At 46.7% G+C, this 5,900-nt stretch overlaps 1 long non-coding RNA gene across 1 annotated transcript; it reads right to left on the bottom strand.

Moving 5' to 3' along the window:
- Nucleotides 1-596: 596 nt before the first annotated feature.
- LOC109309350 lies at nucleotides 597-3,451 on the bottom strand. Its single transcript, XR_002100885.1, has 2 exons — nucleotides 3,234-3,451; nucleotides 597-963 (listed from the first exon to the last, which is right to left on the bottom strand). It is a non-coding gene; the product is annotated as an uncharacterized LOC109309350 (long non-coding RNA).
- Nucleotides 3,452-5,900: the final 2,449 nt, after the last annotated feature.

The raw sequence follows: 5,900 nt of genomic DNA, 5'->3' as shown, positions 1-5,900 counted from the left end.
CTGAAGGGTAGCTACCTTAAGTACAGCTACCAACCATAAACGTGTATACCCTGTATAATTCCTTCAGTTAACATCAGTGAAAAGGAAGATTACACTAGCATGCATCTGCCTCTACCTGAGGTTCCTTACACAGTCAAATAGAGACCAGTATTCAGCATAACTAGGGTGATATTTGACATCCCAGACTTAGATATCTAACAGTTTACCTCTATTCCTGCATCTTGCTTCAGAATATTTGAATAATATGAAGAATGGTCCCAGAATGGGACAGGTGATGTTTCTGCAAATTAAGTTGAGGCTAATGAAGTCCCCCAGGTGCATCCTGTACTTTGGAAAGGGGTTTTCATGTCAGAATCTGCTTGTGCCTTTTAAAATAAGATTATCCTAATCCGTATTTTCCAGGTGTGCCCAGAATTGACGGTTCTTCGAAAGAAAAGCAGTCCTCATTCTAGGTAGTTTTAAGAAAAGAGTAAGTAAGCAGCATGCATTCATGCACAGCTGGTTTTACTTTTAAGAGGTAAAGTAGAAGCCAGGATGCTTTGTTTTACAGGACTTTCCAACTCTTATACAGACTACATTAGCCAGCCATTCTGAACTGCACTATTGTCTTCAGTGGTCTTTTATTTAGCAGTTAAGTCACTTTATTTTATACAAATGAAAAATAAATGTTGACCATATAAGCTATCTTCCAGGCATAGTAACTGGAAAGTGATAAATTAGTTTTACTTTATCTTAAGGCACAATTTACAGTTGTTTAGATGTTAAGCAGGTTGTAGATTAACCAAATCACAACATCCCACTTCCTCCCATCCATTCACTGTAGTCTCGCAGTAAACACATCTTCAATAAGCAAGGGCTCAACAGAGAATCAGGTTGCCAGCTGTAGTTCTGCTAATGCATGCATGGTCTTCCCACGGCAATGTTTGATTTCATAAGCGCTGTCATCCTGGACAGACATAGTCACTACAGGAAATAGAAAAATGGTTATCAGATTACTCTTGCAGTGTTAAGGGATGGGTAAATGACATTGTTTTCAAGTACAAAAAATGTTTAGGTTGTAAGAGAGCCAAGGTTTCTGTTTAATACTAATACCAAAAAGTATATTTTAAGAATTCTTATTAGTGTGTCTTACACAAATGAAATATTTTCAGTGACAGCATTTTGGCAACATGACATGTCTATTTCTTTTTTACACAACTGTCTCTCCTCATGTCTGCTTGGACACGTGTTTGGGGGTTTGCTTATAATACAACTGACTTAAAAACCCTGGATAGTTCTGACACTCATGAAGCCTAACAGTAAATGGGAAGTGTCTGGACAAGCTTGTCAAAACTTAATCACTTGAGTATTCTTAATAAACTAATATCTATTGTCTACTCATAGTTTTGCCACAGGATCTTCCGGATTTGCTTCGGGTTGCTTAACTAGTAGTAGTTCCTTTAAGACTATTCCACTAATGGCAGTTGACACAGCAGGGGGGAGTGATGGTGGCATTCACCTCCTGGGTTCCAGACCACACCAACCAAGCCCCACAGGCTATAATCTAACCACTGCCAAGGCAATGTAGTAACTTAGCCAAACATCATATTTCACTGGCATGATCTGGCAAGCTTTCTTAAGATAAACTTACATACACTAAGAATTCTGGAGAAAGTATCCAGTATTGATCTAGCCATAGATAAGATAAGCTCACAACTACTTCAAAAGACATTCCCTCAGATGTGTATTCTGAGATTCTTACTAGTAATAGGCAGACTGGAAACTGCAAGTTTGTTTTTTTTGGGGGGGGGCGGGGGCTAAGAATGAAGGCCGGGGTGCTGGCAGTGGGGATACAGCTCTATTATATGGAAAAATTTACATCAAAGTAAAACGTTAAGGTTGCAAAAGGCAAGCAGTCAGAGAGTTGCGAAGCATCATGTGCCTTATGCCACCAAGATATGAATGATCTTTACAGACATGGGCGTAAGTTTTTCTAGAAGCTTCTGGGGTCCCATTCAGTGTATGGGACATGCACAGGTTGGTAGCTGCTCAATATATTACTTTCCTCTTGCTATTGAACATGAAGTCTCCTTCTGCTCTGGCAACAGCACTATTTCCTCATCAGTTTTAATGTCACTGATTACCACAGAATTCAACTATTTCAAAACAAATAAATTTTCATAGCATCCCAATGAAATGAGGTAAAGGCAGCTGAATGGTTTGGATTCAATACTGTAGTCCAATCTGTATACCTCACAGAGTTAGGTTTTTAACCCCTTAGGAATGTGAGGGCATGTGAACTACCCAGGAGCATATGTAGAGACAGCAGACCTCAGCAGTCTCCTGCAATTGAGATCAGAGAGTCAAAGTGGTACCCATTGACATAAAAGCCATAGGCAAGAAGCTTATTTTGAATTTAGCAACCTTCTGTGAAATCAGTGGGTTGCAAACCACCCCATAGGAAAACTTAAGTTTTGCTGTAATCTCTCTCTGCTTTTGTCAAGGAGCTCCAAGATGATGCTGGGCAGGTTATATTCAGAGTTGGTCACAAATTGTGTCTTTCATTTTCTGCATATCCCAAGTTCAATTTGCTGAGTACTCCCTTTGAATTCAGTTGCAGCTATGAGTCATGTTGGCCACATCCTCCCTTCCCCCCAGTTCTGAAAAGAAGGGTCCCCAGGCATCAAGAAACAATCTCCCACAATTAACATATACTTCTGGCTTCTCTGGGCCTCAGTTTTTTATCTTTAAAATGGAGATAATTCCTGGTCATTTCATGGGGCTGTTGTAAACTTTTAAATACTTGGATATAACTAAGAGTTGAGACCTGATGATGAATATCTTGCATTTAAAAGATTGTCTAGCTCTATCCCAACTATCTTTTCTTGGACCAACCACGTATCATTCTTGCAACGCATTTTTGAGTCGTGACCCACAGGGTGAGAAACAGGACTGAGTTGCAATCAAGCCAGCTCGTTTGGGAGTGCAGGCACCAGTTAAACCTGCAAACCTGGAACTCGTCTCAGCCGCATCTCCCTCCCCAGCCATGGGCACAAAGGTGTGACAACTCCTGCCAGGGCTCCCACTGATACCAGCAGAAACCTTAATGAGACACTTCGGCAGCACAAGCCCCCGGGGGGTTGATCTCGCTTCAAGCAGCGCCAGGGGGGCAGATTCCCCAGTTCTCCTCATGGGTCTGGCAATGGGACCAGCTCCCCACCCTCTCCCGCCGCCCAGTCCCCGGGGCCGCTCACCGCGCGGCGCCTCAGGGCAGCAGGGAGACGACAACGAGCAGCGCCAGGTCGAAGAGGAGGAACACCCACAAGTCGAGCCAATAACACTGGCCGGACAGCGCCTGCCCTTGCGCTGTGCCCGCCGCCGGGTCCTGCTCAACGGCCCCTGGGCCTCGCCGCTGCAGCTGCAGCCCCAGCCCCTCCGCCTCCATGGCGCCGACTACCCGGCCGCTCCCGCCCCACTTCTCGCGGTCACGTGAGGAGAGGCGGAGCTTCGACTACCTGTGGCTGGTCACGTCTCCCAGGCCGCGACCCTAGAGGATGATCGGGGCAGGGCCGCAATGACGTATCCGCGAAGCTCCGCCCCTCCCCCACGTGACCTGGGCTGCAGGGTCAGCGCCAGCCGCACTAGGGAATGGGATTCCACTCGCCCCGCCCCCTCTCCAGAGAGAGGCTGCGGGGGGCGGGGCGAATGGAATCCTGTCTCGGTCTGTCTGGCTGGCGCTGACCGTTGAGCCTACGCTGTGCGCATGCGCCTTCGCCGGTTGGGCTGCCCTTCGCGCTCAGGCTCTCGTGAGGGAGTGGGCGTGCCTCCTCGGTTGCAGCGTTTGGTGGCTGGGGCGGGCGTGTGCCCAGATACGGGGGTGGATAGACTATGACGGGTTTGGAAAGGGGCCTCTAGAAGCCTATGTAAGGGTGACACGAGCAGGAAAAGGCAGGGGCTTCCTGGTGGTGCAAGGCGCTTAGGCCTAGCTGTGCCCCAGGCCACCGCCTCAGAGAGCAAAAGGGCTGGCTAGGCTCATGCTTGGGGACATAGGGCACCTAGTAGCCAGGGGTGGCACAAAGCTGTGGCTGGGGGCGGCAGCCAAGCCAGAGAGAAGGGGCCGAGGGGCATAGGTAAAAACGTAGGAGCCAACCCCCTCAGGCTGTCAAGATTGCAGTGATGTGTCATGGAAGGAGCAATCCACTTATGTCCTCTTTGCCTAATACACCAGGGTCTCATTTACAAAGCCAGCCCAGCACTGGTCTGCAGGCGCAGGCTGGAGATAGGCTAGGGATATGGGCCAGCATCATTGCTATTTATCATAGAAAAGTAAGGCTTGAAGGGACTACAAGAGATTGTCTAGTCCAGCCAATGATCAAACCTGCAACCTTGTGTTGGCTTCAAAGGCAGGGACTGCTGCTTGGAACAGCTAGCGTGTAATCATCGTGTGCCTGAGTGGGTAGGGGTACAAGCCTGTAGGGAAGCTGTTTTCACTTAAACCTGATTACATGCAGGATTAGTGTTAGGGCAGTTTACAACGCTAAATTAAAGTTACCATATTTCCAGTTCTAAAAAAGATTTCCAGTTCTAAAAAAGAGGACGCTTGTCCAGGGGAGGGGTTCAGTATGATTGGGGGGGGGCATTTTCTGACTGCTACAGTAAATAACAAGTGTTATTACCTCAGAAATTAAATGTAAAACAAAAATAAAGCTACAGCGCCAACCCAGCCCTGCTGGTGCCCCCATTCCCAACCCACAGTACACCACCCCTCTGGGTCATGCTGGTGCCACAGGCCGGAAGGCTGCCAGCTTGCAAGGGGAAACCCTCGGCTTCCTCCTTTAACAGGAAAATCCATGCTTTTCCATAGCAAACGGAAAACCCGGACCCCTGGTAAACATGCACACCACGAGCTTCCTGCTACGCTCCAACCACCAGTATGTTCCTAAGTTTCCTGGCCATGTGAACATTTGTCCACTGAGAACTAGACAGATCCCCTGCTTTCTTCTGTCCTCAGATACCTCTAACCAAGCACTCAGCAGCTGGTATACATAGGCAATTGTCGATCCTCTGGATCAGGGTGCACGCCTAAGAGGTGTTGTCAGGTGCCTGATGAATTCGCCCAACGTGACACGGCTTGTTACCATTTTCTGGTCCTTCAACCTCATGATGCACGACACTTGACACTAATTGTTAACCTGAACCTCTTGCATAACACACAAAATTTGCTCAAGAGATTTTGCAGGGAAGATTCACTGTGGGCAACCACGGCTGCATCATTCGCAAACAAGAAATTTCTCAGTACCTGTTCCTTCACCTTGGTTTTCGCTCTAAACCTTGTGATGTTGAACCATCTAGTCTGGTTTGAAGATAAATGCCATCATTGCTGTCCTTGACTGCATGAAGAAGCAGGAATGAGAAGTAGATGTTAAAGAGCACAGGTTAAAGACACACCCCTTTGTTGATGTCAAAGGCATTGATTCTTTGTTTTCATACACTACAGGTGCTTTCATACCTTGATATAATAAGCAAATGATGTTCCAGAGTTTTTGGGGACAACCCAGTTTCCTCAGAACAGGGAAAAGGCCCTGACTGTTGAATGTATGGAAGGCCTTTGTCATACAGATGAAGGCTGTGTACAATGGTATTTGTTTTTCTCTACACTTCTCTTGTAATCGCTTGTCCAAAAATATCATTATCAATGGTGGAGCATCCTGAATGGAAACCACATTAACTTTCAAGATAGATTCTTTCACCTAGAGATAACAGCCTAGGGAGCATAAAACACGAGTGACAATTTTCTGATGATGTTCTAAAGGGAGGTAATTCTGTGGTTGTCAGTCACTTCTGTCCCCCTTGTTTTACATAATTGTACCAGATGGTGGTAGTGGATGGGTCCTTCTCAACCTGGAAGGACGTGGGCAGTG

Source organism: Crocodylus porosus, unplaced genomic scaffold (assembly GCF_001723895.1).
Source record: "Crocodylus porosus isolate Cpor-Errol unplaced genomic scaffold, CroPor_comp1, whole genome shotgun sequence".
Classification (NCBI taxonomy): Eukaryota; Metazoa; Chordata; order Crocodylia; family Crocodylidae; genus Crocodylus; species Crocodylus porosus.
The sequence above is the reverse complement of the archived record's forward strand: the minus strand, read 5'-3'. Positions and strand labels throughout refer to the sequence as shown.